This window comes from Chroicocephalus ridibundus, chromosome 8 (assembly GCF_963924245.1).
Source record: "Chroicocephalus ridibundus chromosome 8, bChrRid1.1, whole genome shotgun sequence".
NCBI lineage: Eukaryota > Metazoa > Chordata > Aves > Charadriiformes > Laridae > Chroicocephalus > Chroicocephalus ridibundus.
This window is the reverse complement of record NC_086291.1, coordinates 53,261,163-53,276,758: the sequence shown is the minus strand read 5'-3', so window position 1 is coordinate 53,276,758 and position 15,596 is coordinate 53,261,163. Positions and strand designations below refer to the sequence as shown.

Sequence of the window (15,596 nt, the reverse complement as noted above, 5' to 3'; positions counted from 1 at the left end):
TCTCAGGTTGTGACAAAGGTGAAAAACCACCAAGGGGCATGTGAAGGGAGGTGCCACAGACTCTCCTAGATGACCCTGGTGGGTTTTGACAGCTGAGGACAGGAGCTGAAGAACCAGGTCCTCCCTTTCAGGTTCCTCTGAACCTTTTTTACAGCTGTGCTATTTTGTGCACTGCTGTGGCCTTTCACGCTAAGAGTGTCTATGCCCACACTGCACAGGAGGCACCTGCACAGGGCTGGCCTTACCCCAGGGAGGGAGAGAGAAGCTCTGCGGTTGCTCTGACTTACAGCTACTTCATGCGTTTCCCTGGGAATCACAGAAAACCACCAACACCCTCAGTGTTCCCGAAATCCCACTGGCACCCCCCATCCAAGAACTGTCCTCAACAGAATTAGGCCTTAGGGTCTTACAGTTTTATGAAAAGGCCCCCTTTCTCAGACACAGGCAGGTTCCCCGCAGCCTGGCACTGGACAATGAGGAAGGCTGAAGAGAAAGTGGAAATATTGTCCCTGTTTCTCCCCAGTTAATCTCTCGCTTCCTGGCCACTCTTAGAAACCACCACCCAGGTTTGGGAAGTTGACTTGCCTGTTCCTTCTGCTGCAGGTTCTTATGGGACTGGAAGGTATTGCTGGTGTAAACAGGACAGCACCACAGGGAATTCCAGGCTTCTTCAATCTGTGCTTTCTCAGCAATATGGGAAGCACTGTTCCCCTTCTCCATTCCTTCTAGTTTTGCCTCCTGCTTAGAAGAGAAGCCAAGATGTCTGATGCTTACAAGGAAGAGTGTGTGGATGATGCTGACCCCATGCAGTTCCTGGCTGCTTCCGGGAAAGAGAAAACTGAGGCCATGAACAAGCCCTGTGACCTCAAGACATGCTGCTGGGTGAAGAATGAGAAAGAGGAGTTCCTTGCTGGGGAGATCCAATCTGAAAAGTCACGGTGAAGACGGTAATCAACCAGCTAAACTCTGTTTTCTGGGTTCAACAGGAAAGCAGTAGTAGCCTGCTGCCCCAGAGGAAGTGCAACCACATCAGAGTCCCTACATATTTTGCTCCATGGGTCAGACAATTTGTGAGAGTCCTTTCCTGAGGCCACCAGCCAGGGGCAGTGGCAGCTAGAACAATACCTGAAGTGGAAGCATGTCCAAGAGAGTGTCTTCCCATGTGGTCCATGGAGACCTACCTAGGATAACACCACCTACTCCCTGTTCCCCAACACTGCAGACCATCATGGTGAAGAATGTCCAGCAGATGGATGGAACGGTGGATGATGAACCTTCCCAAGTTCAACCAGATTGATGACCCGGCAAACATGACCTTCCTGAACAAAGCCAGTGTCCTGGACAACCTATGTCAGCACTACACCCACGTGAGGACCTACGATTTGAAAGGGCAGAGGGGAATAGCAAAGCAGCATGGGGTAATGGCAGGACAGGATCTGGTCCTGACTCAGAGGGCCAGCTTGTGCTGCTCTAAATTGGGTGGGTGTGTGTGATTTAAATCTTCCGATGTCAGCTCAAGTCCAAGCCCCTTTTCCCTGCCTGTCTGTCACTTGTTAAAAGCAAATGGCAAAGCACCAGGACATTTCAGTTCTCTGCTTTGCCCTGCCCTGTCTTCAAATGAATTCCCTGCATTTCTTTTTTCCCATTCATAAAACAGAGTGTGATATTGATCTGTGGCTGCAATGAATCTACCCTCACGCTGAGCTCTGGGGGCTTGCAGGTGGTCTGGAAACTGAAATAAATAGCAGTGGGAGGAATAATCACAGTGTTTGCAGAGAGCGTGGAGATTCTTGAGAGAACAGTGCTGTAGAGCAGCCTCAGGGATCCTCGGCCAGGTGGGATTTCCCAGCACTTTATTTCCTGCCACCTGCAAAAACAAAACACAGTAAGAAGTGTTTTATCTGGGTAAAACATTCTGAGGAGCAAGTTGTCCAAATAATAAAAGGGACATAAGCACCAATGATCAGGGAGGGAGACCTGGTCTTTCTTCTCATGATAGCAAAGAAGTACGTTGCTTGGTAGCAAATAGAAAGCAGCAGAGGCATTGCAGCTTCTAAGGCTGAGGGCAGTGGTTTCTCTTCTCTCTTTCTCCTTCTGTTTTTCCTCTCCTCTCTGACTCTACTATGGGGATCAGTAAAGCGATTTAGGATTTAAAGCAATAAATAGCAGCTACATTTGGCCTTGCAGCAAAAATCCTGTTATTCTAGCCTTGTGGGATTCCTTTGGTGGCTTCCTATTTCTCCTTCCAGCTTCCTCCCCACCAGAGCTCTGGACTGTCATGTCTCAGCTTGTACCTCTGTGACTGTTTCCTCCTCCACAACTTCTCCCCCCGAGGCTGTCCCTACCCCACACACATTCCTAGCCTGTCTTATGCTGCCCTCTATCCTTGGAATAACCTTTCTCTTCCTACAAGCAATAAACCTCACTCTTTCCTCACTTTCTGCCTGCAGATCCCAGCCTTGCCCTACCATTCCCCCGTGGGTCTCTCAATCCTGGCAAATCCCAAAAACTCTTTTCTGGAAGACCGAAATACTAAGCACTGAAAACTGCGTACACTTCGCATTTGGTGTTGCTTCTTTGAAATGGGGACATTGGTCAGACTCCTGCCTGCCCCAAATCCCCAAGGCTGGACCTCTGCAGAGAGCCTTCGGTAGGGCTGAACCTGAAAAGGAATTACTGTTCACAGCAGTAATTCAGCTTTCTGTGGGAGATGACTGTCAGAAAACGTATTTACTGGGTTGCTTTGGGTGGTGAGGAGTAGCTGTGCTCAAAGCCTAAGTCTTCAGTGTTGAGCATCCTGCTGATGCTGACTTTTACCTTCTTTTTTTTTTCAGGAATCCCTGGAAGATCAAATTATTCATATGAATCCTGTTCTGAAGACTCTTGATAATGATAAAACCACGAGGAAGAAAAATTCCTCCCATTTTGGAAGTACCTGCCCTTCACTGATAAGGCACTGGTAGGTCATACAAGGATGTTCCCTCAGAAGAAATAAAAACAAAAATTATTTTGAAATGCTTCCTCAAGCACTACAGTTAATTTATATTTACTAACATTTCACAGGAAGCATTATTGGTTCCCATTTTCTTGAACTAAGTTTTGTCAGTCGATTTTGTTTTGACTTCATATTTTTATATGTCAAAAGAAAATATAGTTTTGATCAACCCCAAATCAATGCTCTTTCAACTATTTAGTTTTGCAAAGATTCAACGTGTTTTCATGTTTTGCAGATTATTTGTAATTTTGAAATTGTCAGTGAAAATGTAAACCACTGGGCTTTTCAACTGAAGTCTCATTCCTCTTTTTCTGTGTGCTACATACTTCTGCCATATGCTGCAGAGAAAGGAGGATTTCTTTAAGCCTTAATACAGAATCCAAGAAGAAAGAGGTTTTTTATAGATCTGATCTTTGAAAAGATTAAATTTCCTCTCACTGACTTGCAAATTTGCCCCTACAGGCAATGCTGTCTGTCCCTGATGAACGCTCAGAACCTCTCAGCTACTTTCTGTTTTCCTACAGATATTGCAATCTTGATTAACAGACTCATCTTTTATTTTCTCATCTAGGGCAAATTTATCTGAATTCACTTTGGTAGCACAGGAAAGCTGGCTGGGGCTAACACTGAGAGCTGTAAGTACGCAGTTAATTCTTCATATTAATTTGGCTTTGGATTTTTTCTTGCGTTGAACGGACTCTGTTCCGATTACATCAGACGCGTGCAAACCTGAAATAAATTCTGTTAACTTGAGGGATCTGCACTGCTGTAAATGAAACCAAAATCTGCCCCTACTTCTGCAGTGAAGTTACGTGCTTTAGATGACAAATTTATTTCTTCTTTCTTTAGTTGCCTGTGAGACTCTCTGTGTGAACACATAAAAGACACAATGCCTCCCCCAAAAGCTGTACACTTTTCATTCTACAATTATATTGCAACCATTACTCACATTCATCAGTACAACAGTATAATTGTCTTGCAACCAAGACCCTAAAAATAGCTGCCCAGGGAAGGTGCATTGTTCTTTGTTTGCACACGTGCATCCAAGACTAAATTGAGAACCACAAATCCCAGCTCTCAAGGTAAAAAGACCCCACCGTGTTTCCTGACTAAAGCCCTTTAGCACACAGAAAAAGGAGAGAGGAAACATATGGACCGGTTATTCTTTAATGTGGGATTGTCTGCATCCCTCCTACTTTCAACTCATCCCAGATTTGCATCACACCCAGAGACCATATGTTGGATTTGCCTCTCTGGACAGTGGGCCAAGGCAAGTTTCAGGCTGTTTACTGGCACGTTGCTTCTTCTTCCAGCCTGGCCTGGAGAGCAAGGGCATGGACAGACCTTCACTGTGCAAGCAGCAGCACTGGCTCAAGGTCCTTCTGTACCATCCCTGTAGCTCTGCTGGCAGAAGAGATTGTATGAGCACTCCCTGAAGTCACCCGAGCTAACTAAAATTGGCAAGAAAGGTTGTTTGAGGCAACCCAAATTTGTCTGAAGAACTCCCACAATGACGTTCACCAGCAGAGCTATATGGACAGAAGACTTCAGCTAAGAAGCAGGATGAAAAATGCCCAGCCAGGACTGCCAGTGAGATCTGGTGATTTGGTACAGCCGAATGAATTGATACAGCGAGGCCGAGAGGAGGATGTTTTTTGTGGAGGCCAGAAGCCAAACTGAGCACATTTCTGCCTGACAGAAGGTACGGACAGCGTGATTACAGGGTACAAAATAACTTTTCCAGAGCTCTTCTCAGAAAGAAAGGGCAGTATAAGGACACATTTCACAGGTCGGTCTTACAAACCATGCACTGGTAATTCAGAGGATGCTTAGAAGTACGGTAAGTTAAGGAAATCTGTTCCTGAACCTAGCACTGACATATCTGGATGAGTCGTGGCATTTTTTGCCTCCATTTCACTAGCTGCCAAAATAGCTGCTAAAACTTGTGCTAGTGGGAATGTTGTGAAGCTTAAAAGCATGCTCTGAAGAGTATCTCTGAAAGATACTGTGGTTCTTGCTGCACTCACAGGACTTCCAAAGGACACTGGTGAAATGCCGGTTTCACTGATATCAAAAGCAAAATTCTCACTGACATCCATAGGACCATGATTTTTCAAGCTCTGTCTGCTACCGACACCTGGATGTGTTTCCCTCTGTGTTCCAGGGCTGTGTCATTTCCCAGGAAGTAGCTGAGAGAGATTATCACATCTTCCACGGGATTCTCTCCAAGAAGAAACCTGAACTTACTGTTATGGCACTTTGTGTGTGTTACTCACTCCCTTTAATGCACACATCTCTGCTCAATCCTCTGTTTCTGGAATAAGAAACCTACTCACCAGAACCGCACTTGGCTAGAGATGGAAATAGGTTCTCTGCGGTGGGGGTTTGCTACTAATTATCCAGGAAGAAGAGGATTGTAAGTGACTTTTCCTTAGGCAGGCCAGAGTGAGAAAAGAAAGCTGTCTTCCCTTATCTTGATCAATGCATGGGGAGGTCCCGCTTGATCTGGCAGGGCTGCCACTAAGGTAAAAATGATCATTTTCAAACTGAAGTGTTGAGCTGCTTCACGTCAATTGCTTACATCTCCTCAGGACAGGAAAGACAGCCAGGAGAAGTTTTTCAATACTGTTGAAAAGGTTTGGGTCTTCAATCCCACATACTTTGACGCGGCTGCTATGTCAAAATCTCCTAGGTAGCCTAAGCAAATCCCACAAAAGGCTTTTTTCTTAAGTGATACACTCGAAACGTGCTCAGGAATTGAAACCTAGAAGAACCCTCAGTGTCCAGCTAAAAAGCTCATGTTACGCCTCGATTGTAGTGATGGCAAATGGCGTAATCACCTCTTGGTCTGTCTCTTGTTGCAGAAACTGCTTCTTGTGCCCAATCCTAACCACCACTGGGTCCACCAAGGTGTGATCACAGCAGACAACACGGGTGATGGGGAAGAGTCACTTCTCACTGAAATAAGGAGAAACATCAGTGAAATTGAAAGTACAGCAAACAGGATGCTGCCGCCCCAGCCCAAGCTTCCCCTAGGAATAACATTCAGCTTCTTCAACCTGAGGATAAATAAGCTGCTGAAAGAGCAGCTAGGGATAGCCTAAAGATTTCTTCAATTGTCTGTGAGATGAAGCCTGAATGTAAAAGATCTGCTCCAGAGCAAATGAGCTTGACGGAGGAGTTTCTGGTTAACATTCAATGGCCTGGGGTTTGCAGGACTTCAAACGAGCTGGTTATAGGGTTTGTTTGAAGCCTGAAAACTGACAGATCTGAAAGCTGTAGCAGAGACCATGGGTTAAAACCTGTTCATCTCGCATACATATGTAATCTCAAGGAGCAGCTTTTGTAAGAAGACGACTTGACCCTTTGTCTGGTTTTGACACACATTTTCCTTTTTAATATCGTTTTGAAGAGTATCTGTTACTGAAAAGAGCTTATTGGTAATGTCTGCTGGCTCCCGAGACTGTTATTACAAGCAGGACTTGAGCTACAGAGAGATCAAACAGTCTCCAGCTGCTGAACTTACAGTGCCCCTTCCAGCAGCTGTTGGTATTTTACAGCTTCCAGGATTTGTACATTGCAAACAAGCCTTTTGTACAAAGCAGATATGATTTTCATAGCCGCTAAGACAGGCAGTCCCGAATCATGGCTGCAAGATTCTCTGGCATGCTCCGAGTCGTGCGCTCTCCCTTCTCCGGGCACACTGTGAGAGCGAAGCACCATGTTCCCAGCAGAGCTGCACTTCCTCCGTATCTGTGCTGGCTGAGAGGTGGGATAATTGCTATAAGGGGATGTTGCTGCTCATGTCCTGCTGATTTTAAAAAGCATGGTGAAGAGTGGAATGAGCTGATATCCCTGATGCATTTTGCTCGTGGTATCAGAGACGCTTAGAACAACCGCTGTCAAAGCCCATGGCTCTTAGCTAGCATAAATCAGTATACGAAAGAAAAGCAGAGTGTTGGTTTACAGCAACATTAAGCTACTCTGTCCCACGCTAGTCTGAAGGAACCCGGCTGGTCAAATTTCAATGGGCTGGAAAATTATTTTAGATGTTTAGCACTATGGGCCGGCTTCCAGCTTATGGTGCAGATTAAGAACTCCCTTGTGTGGGTCTGTACCCCTTCTGCCAGGTGGCCTTTGATGTCCTGGGCTCCAGTCCAGAAGAGAGGATCTGTGTTTCCAAGCTGACTCGGGGTATCATGCATTTGGGCACTATGAAGTTCAAGCAGAAGCCAAGAGAGGAGCAGGCAGCGGTGCACAACACGGAGGCAGGTTGAGATCTCACGCTTGGTGACAGCAAACCAGGACAAAGCCAGCATGCTACAAGCTCAGCCAGTTCGTTAGGATTAAAAAGCTGCTAAAACCAGACGCTTGTTTCCAGGGAATAGAAAATGACCTTAAACAACACACTGATTTTTATTTTTTTTTTCTAAAATGAACAGATGTGCTATTGAGAGTCAGAGCTGGCATTCACAGCTGCCACAGGGCAGCAGGCCTAGCCAGATGGCGGAGCTGACAGCTAAGGACCTGATCCTTCTTTGTCGAACAGCCCTGCTTTGCAGGTGTTTTTGGAACCACGGTGGAGCAAACAGGCACATACCTCCCAGAGCATATGGGAGCCCACACACAGAGCTGTAACACCTTGTTTGAGGTGTGCATTATTGCCCCTGCTCCATCCAGCAAGCCCTGCTGAATGGGTGCGTGCGTGTGAAGGGACAGAGCTGAGACCTGCTCCCCTTCTTGTCCTTCAGTGAGCTCCCAGCGGGGCTGGGGAGCTGCCCTGCCCCTGAAAGCGGAGCCTGGAACCATTTTTCTGAGTATGCAGCAAGGGGATAGGGACAATGAGCAATCTTCTTCCTTTCACTCAGATTAACATGGTAATCTTCCCTCCAACAGTGGCTGACAAAAATGCTCAGATCATGGGTCTGAACTCTAGAAAGCTCCAGAGGGGCATCACCAGGCGCAGGATGAAAGCAGGGAACAATCTGGAGCAGAAAGGCCCTCTTGGCGCTACACTGCCAGAAGGAGGGATTTGGCCAGCGTGCGTGTGTTGCCCAAGGCCACTGATGGCCAGTGAAGGCTGCCATCTATAACAACCACTACGTTGGCACAGTAAGTGCAGACCAGTGCTGCTTTTGCCATAGCCCTGTCTCTAACCCCGAGTAAGCCGGAATATGCATGGAGCAAGGCCAGACATGAGGGCAAGACGTGGAGGCCAAGTCCTCTGTATGAACTGATGACATCAAACTTCTATGGTTTTATCATACAGCAGCATTGGGAAAAGTACTTTGTTGGTGCAAATTAACGTGGCTCTGTTGCCTTGAAGAAGTACTGCAGCCAGAGACTGGCTCTGCTGCACAGAAATGTGCATCTCAGAAATTGTTTCCAGTAACGATTAATTGAAAGCACTGATTGTGCAAATGTCTGACCGGTGACGCAACAGTTGAGCATTTTAACGTACAAAGAACAGCAAGGCTGTTTCATGACTCTTCAACATGCTGCCACTGGCCTTGATTAAAAATATAATCCTTATAGATATTCTGAAAAGGAACAAACCCCCAAAAACTCTAGCCCAGGCCTGTTTCTAGCAACACCAACCTGTAGGAAAGCTACCCAAAAGGCACATCAGCCAAAGGATTAAATTCATTTTCGCTTCTGTTGCTTACATGTTGCTGGAAGAGCCAGAGTCCTGCAGTTCGCTGCAGCTTGTGTAGCCTTTCCTGGTGTATGTGACTCGCCTCTCCGCTGTGTTGTCAAGCAGCCATGCTAATGCTTACCAGCGGGAACAGTATTTAAGCATATTATCAAACTCCACCAGTTATTCATATACTCCACTGCACAGACATACTGACAGAACATGATCAGAGCATGAATCACAGGCCCTTTGCTCTATCTTTTTTACACTCAGCAACTATTTCCTTTCTTTGCTACCAAGCAGGTTTTTGAAAGTGACATTTGACTGTGCCAAAATATGTTCTGATTGTGCTTGGCTATACCAGTTTACAAGCCACATTGTCCCCTCTGTCAGCATATCAAAGTAGGAGCCTAAAAGGTAAAAATATAATCTCTCCACAACATCCTTTCCTTTGGCAGTCCTGCAGAATCCTTTATTCAGGGCAAATGGGCTTTCCACGCTAAGGGCCCCTCATGAGTTCCGAGACTCCAGGGAGCACATTAATGCTGTTCCTGTGCCAGCATTAACTCGCTTCCTTTCCCTACACCCACAGAGGATTTCTCCCTCTCTCTACACGCATTAACAATCAAAAATCTGCTTTCTCATGCACTGCTCCCAGGCTATTCTCTTGCTGTATCTGAACTGGTCATGCCTCTTCTCCCCTGCTCCTTTCCAAGTGTGACACCATATCACAGGGTGGCCAGAGAAGAACAGGGATCCCCTGAATGAAGCAGTGGTGGTCTTGCTCCAGAAATCCAGTATGTCCCTGCTCTGAGTCCTCTTCAAAGAGGAGGAGGCTGCAGATAGGGTGAACATTATGCAGTGCAATCAATACTCTCAGCTCAATGTGTCGGCAAGCAAATGTCATTGGTTCCGGTGCCCAGTGCTTCCCCATCATTCTTTTGTGGAAAGGATTAAGCCTGTCCTTATAACACTCACTTCATCCAGGTAACAGTCTGTGTCTGCCTCTGCATACTTCTCTTCTGGGCTGAAAGATGATCTAGCTCTGCCGTTGAAAATTCTGCCCCTCCAGCACTGAGAGGCAGACAGTGCACACCGTTCACTCTGCTCATGAAGGCACTAACTGAGCGCTGCTGCAGAAACACACTTGCACAGATGGAAGCGTGAGCACAGTCCTGGCTTAATGACGAGCTACATAATCCCCTCCTGGCAGTCAGCGGCCTTCTGCTGCCCAGACAAATGTCAGCTTTCTATCAACCGGGAAAACTTGCTGCCTACTGGGATTGTCATCAGCCCAGGACTTTGCAGTTGAAAGGTGAATGGGAAGCGGTCTAGGAAACTGCTTTTCAAATAGGGTCAGATCTTATTTCTACTTCCTGCATACGCAACTCCATCTCAGCCTATGCTAAACTGGCAAAGCAGCACCAGTGTAAGCGAGAGGAAACTGACTTAGAGGGCAAAAAATTGTGTATGCCAACATATTGTGAATGCAGCTTCTCTTCTTTTCCAAGGACGATGTTCACTTCTGGTTTGAGGATTTCTTTAGGATAGTAAACAATGAAAGGACAACTCTAAACCAAAGCAGAATGCAGGTAAAATGACGTATATTTTTATTTGGTTAATAGTTTATCCAGACAGCACTGAACTGCTAAATTAAGTCAGTTAAGACAGGGATTTTTTTTGTTTTTGTGTGTTTGTTTGTTTGGGGTTTTTTTTCCCAGCTGTGCAAAGCAAATGACTTTATAATACAGAAGGTTTTCTCTCACCAGCCTCAGTAGCTCCTGTTAGTTTTTTCACTCCATTCCTCTTTGTGTTGTTCCAGGAGCAGCTGAACTAGCTGATGACCACTTTGCACAGCACATCGTCGCATTTCATCCACTGCGTTGTTCCAAAGGACTTCTAACAGTCTGGTAGGCGTCTGCAGCACTGCAGAGCAATCCTCAGGCAAAGCCACACAGTGCCTCCAGCACAAGCTGTGGCTGGCGAACAGCAGATCTTTATTCAGGAATGAAAGAAGTTGGGTCATCGCTTCACAGACTACCTTGTACCCCTTCAAGGGAATGTTAGTCTGAGAGACGCTTCCAAGCCCCAGGGCTAGAGACAGGATGTCTAATAAACCTCTGTTTATTAGAACAGAAGCATAAAGAATTAGGAAATATGTGATCTGGAACGCGACAAATTGGCACTATTATTTATTAGGCTGCATTGCCTCCTGCAACTCTTTTTTTTGCAGTATCAACCACAGAAACAGTGAATTGCAGAGAAGAGCAACTTAACTTTTCACCTATGATATATAATAAAGTGGAAGGACAAGTAATGGAAAGCAGTTGGAAAAAACGGCAAACAAATCTCCTATGAATAGGCAGTTACTCATGTTGTTTGAATTCCAACACTATTACTGAATGCACATCTTCCACTTTTCAGCTGACAGAAGTATGCATCCTGTGCATGATCTTGTCCATGAGGACAATCAGAGGGAGTGGGTATGAATGCCTACTTCTAAACACCTCTGCACCCCCCTCCAAGAACTTCCACTTTGCACAGACGGATAGGAATGTCCACAAGCTTCCTTACCACTCGTATTTCAGTGCCATGCCCATGGGGCTAGGAAGCTAAACCAGAGAAGATCTTAAGCAGCGATTAGCCTTTCTGCGCTACCGCTAACTGTAGCTCTTATATCATTATACCTGTTCTTTCTCATTTTAGATACCAAAGCCTGAATCCCAGCATAATCCCTCCAGGGTTTGTGGACAGTAAGAAGGCATCAGAGTTGCTGCTTGGCTCTACTGACCTGGGGGAGAAAGAGTACAGAATTGGATATAACAAAGTACTGTTTACTCCTACCAAATTGAGCTAAATAAATTGATGGCAGTTATGACTCAGCATGCCTTTGGTGTAGATATAGCGGCAGAGTTAGAGTTTCTACAGCAACCCACTTCCTCATGCATATAATATCCTTTCTTACACACGCTCCCCAAACTGACTTTTAATCAGACAGTACAGTTAATATAATGCAAATGAAGTGCACCTTAAGCTATGCGATAAATCTCACTTGCTCTTTACTATTCCTTAGTCAGGCAAAAATCCTACTAACTGATCATTTATCCAATTTAAGACTGGAATGGAAAATGGAGGGAGACTGTTGTAGCTGTCTAATATTAGCAGCATATATCATTAATTTTGCACATATGTTTTTGTCATAACATAATGAAAGTAGCTATTGTAACAGCCATGCAAAAGGGAGTATTCTGTTCTTTGCAGGAACCTAAAATCTGCATTTCCCAACTTTTATAATAATTACACAATATTCATCACTTCTCCAACCTATTCTATCCTTAAATTTCAACTTATGGATGGAGGTTGGGTGGGCCAGACACTGTCCCTGATCTTACTTTTAAAGACAACAGACACAAGATTACTGCTGTTATTTTTTTCTTGTCACTGAAACTACTTAGTGCATTTCCTGGCACCAGAGAGCACAAGGTATATTTGGGTTTCATCACGGATAAGACTTCCACTCCTGCCTTACTATATGCCACTTAGCTAGATCTTACAATGATCTCAATGTTATTTTTTATAGCTAGACACCTTGGGCACAGAAAAGGCTAAAGAACTCCAGGCAAATCCACACTAAAGCTGAAGGGAATCCAATTCCTAAATATTAGTCTTCCATTCCCGTAACCTCCCCAAACTTCATCCTTTTTGTAAATGTAAGCAGAGAAGAGACAAGATCACAACAAGATAAATTGACGTGTAAAGAGCAAAGAAGTAAAATATCCTAATTTCTGAGTGCTAATGCACAGCAAGTCCAGAGTTTCATAGTCCCAAATGCTACATAGAACTCCAGGTTCTACCAGTCTCCTGTCTTTCAACATATTTTTCTGTGCTGGGATCCTGGCCACGCTGGACGATATGAGAGATGAAACCTTGATGAAGATCATGACCATGCCGCAATGTCATGCTTTTGGTTTCCTGATGAGAATCGAGTACAAAAATACGCTGGCTAGAAGGTATCCTTGGGGAAAAAAATAGAAACTACTCTGTGAATCCAAGGTGGCATTAGAAACCAACCACTAACGTAATTCATTTACTGTCAAGAACCATGAAATGAAACTGTGAGTTCCAAGTTCTACATCCCAGCACACAACAAAGCAATAAAGTTTTCCTCCTTTTTCCACATGGCTCCATGCAGCAGAACAATACTGCAGGTAGACGGCTGGGTGGCTCCCTTACCTCCTGTGCATCCGCACAGTTGGTGGTGAGCATTATCTCTGTCCAGAAACCCTAGCTCACACGGTGATGCAGTGAGTCTCCTGGAACTCAACCACAATACATATATTTATGAGTCACGAGACTTTGGTTTTGATCTCTGCATTTTTTCTGCCACTGCCTATGGTATCTGCGGCTGCGGGATAGAGGAGAGGAAATATGGGAGGCAAAAAACATCCTTTCAATTAACTTTCAGTTTATTTGTATATTTTTATTTGTATATTTCCAGCAGTATTTGGCTCCTCTAGCGCATGAGAAACTTCAATTTCCACATCCACAATAGCATTTTTTAAACAAATTAAATTCTGTTGTCCTTTTTCCTATGTCAGCAAACTGTTATGACTCTTCTTGCATGCCAAAAAATTGTGGGACATTGAGGCCTACTCCATTTGACTGAGACTACATACTGACTCCAACATTCTGCTGTGCACAATTGAGCATGAACGCTTTGAGTCCCCCTATGAGTCCCCCTACATACAGTGCCTGGAAACAGAATTGTTTCTAAGCCACACGCGTGTTCTGTTTACTACAGACTAGGCCTGCTGGCAATTCAGAGGAACGTCCAGAAGTTTCTGCAGCTGCTTTTCTGGGGAGGGTGGAAATTGCACAGTAGGGTGAGAAAAATACTCTGAGGTTGTCCTGTTCTGCAGAATTAAACAGTGGCAATTACAGGCACTGAGAACTTTGGGATGTCTGGGCAGGGAAGATAAGGGCTGGGAGAAAAAAATAAATGGCTATGTTCACTTAAGTAAAGACACTGAGAAAGCTAGTGACTTTCTTGTTAATTATTAATAGGGCAAGGGGCCTGAGTGATTTCTTTCCAAATCAATGCCAGAGAAGTTAGTAAACGGAGAAAGCCCTTAAATCTGAGCCTAAGCCTGCTACCTCCAGGGAGTGGAAAGAGAGTGTCTTAGAAATTCAAAACCTGGACTTCCCAGAGAGAAATGGTGAGGTTATGAGCATGGGACTACAAGATTGCACTAGTCACTAACATTTAAAAGCTGAAACAAAGCTGCTTAGTTCAATTCTCTGAAGCAAGACCACATTGTCATCATGAAGGGGCAGTTCCAGCTCCAACTCTCTTCAATTAGTCCCAGGATGGATAATTCAGTTGGTTTTCTGTTAAGAGGGGAAAGAAAGCGTTGACCAAGATACTCAAGCTTAAGTGAAACAAAACTATATTGAAGCAAGTTTTCCACATATAGGTGAAACAAAATCTGCCTTTTTACCTGGGGACACACGTTCCCACCTCCAGTGCAAACCAAATGAACTTCCATAGCCTTAGAAAGAAAGAGCTTTCAAAGGGTTCTGGTCCCATTTGGACTGGTACGAACCTAAAGCATTACAAGAATCATTCTGCATTTATATCAGTTCAGAATCTGGAATACAGTCCTGATTTCTATGCTGGCATGCGGATCTGCTGCTGCGCACCAGATCAACCTTTTCTAGGAGCAGTATTACTCACACCATAGATATGAAACTCTCTGCACTAAACAGGCATTTCAGGAAACACCAGGTCTCCCACTAGTATGCAGAAAATACTAGAATCTGATAATAAAAGGACCACCTCAGGGTTTTCAGGGACCATTATAATAGAACAGGCTTGTTTGAGCAACCTCATTGCTTGAACTCCTTACTTCCAGGTGAAGCCTTTGCTGAACGTCGCCCAACGGGAGAAAAAAATGTAACTGAAGGAATTGGAGGGGAGGAGCATCATGTCAAAGCCTCCAGATATCAGAGAACACACAAAAGAGCAGACAGCCACCCTCAGCCAGGAGAAGAATGACCTCCCCATCCAACTGCAGGCTGAGTGTTACCAATGGTTAAAGGCTTAGTATTCATTTAAGCAGGGCATTGGCTTTCTCAAATGACTCATAAGAGACTCCTTTTCAGAATATGGAATGAATAAAGAGCATATGGGGATGATGCATGAGATTCACAGACAGCCTGACTGTATCTTAAATAAAGTTAAGCCCTTAGAAAACAAAGGAGACTGAGAGGCCTCATGGATAGAGCAAAGAAGCTGTTGTCCCAAGTCCTGACTTCTCTTCCTGGTCAACCACTGACGCTCAGCATGATCTATGGCAAGTCAGGGTGGCATCTTTTTAAAATTAAACTCTTCTTTAAGGACCTGTGTGTGTATAAACAAATAGATTTTTTGATGCTTAACTTTAAGAAGCTATGGCCTGAGTCATGGAGATTCAGATCAACTATAACAACAGGTATGTTAAAGGAATCTTAATAAACTCTGTGGAAGAGGCAAAATCTTGTATTTCTTGCTAATGGAAGTTTGCTGCCGTAACAGACAGTAGCTGTAGCAGCTTTTCATAGGCTGAACACTGGATTCCCACATCTTCATTAGGAACAAGAGAACTTGTTGGATGCTGAGGAGTGCCTGGCCCAAATGAGCCAGATCCTGGATATGAAGGAGCTGGCACAAGCGCCAGTAAGCAGATCCTGGAGGATTAGCTCAGTGATCTGAAATGTGACTTGGGAAGGCTGGAGGCTACTTGACTAAAACTAAGAAGGAAAAGCATGTATGAAATATGACAGAAAGGTTTTGTCTGCCGCATTCTTCAGGGAAATGAACCCCAACATCCATTACAGGTCCTCCAGTCAGAGGACCCTTTAGGATGCTCAGATTCACTCAGCTGATCACTCCCAGAGTTTCTTAGGTTGTCTTCCAGCATCTCATAT

The 15,596-nt window shown here is 44.8% G+C and overlaps 1 pseudogene; it reads left to right on the top strand.

Annotated features, from left to right (window-relative positions):
• The first annotated feature begins 536 nt into the window (after nucleotides 1–536).
• The window catches only part of LOC134520142 (myosin-16-like), a 28,781-nt pseudogene continuing 13,721 nt past the window's right edge, over nucleotides 537–15,596 (top strand).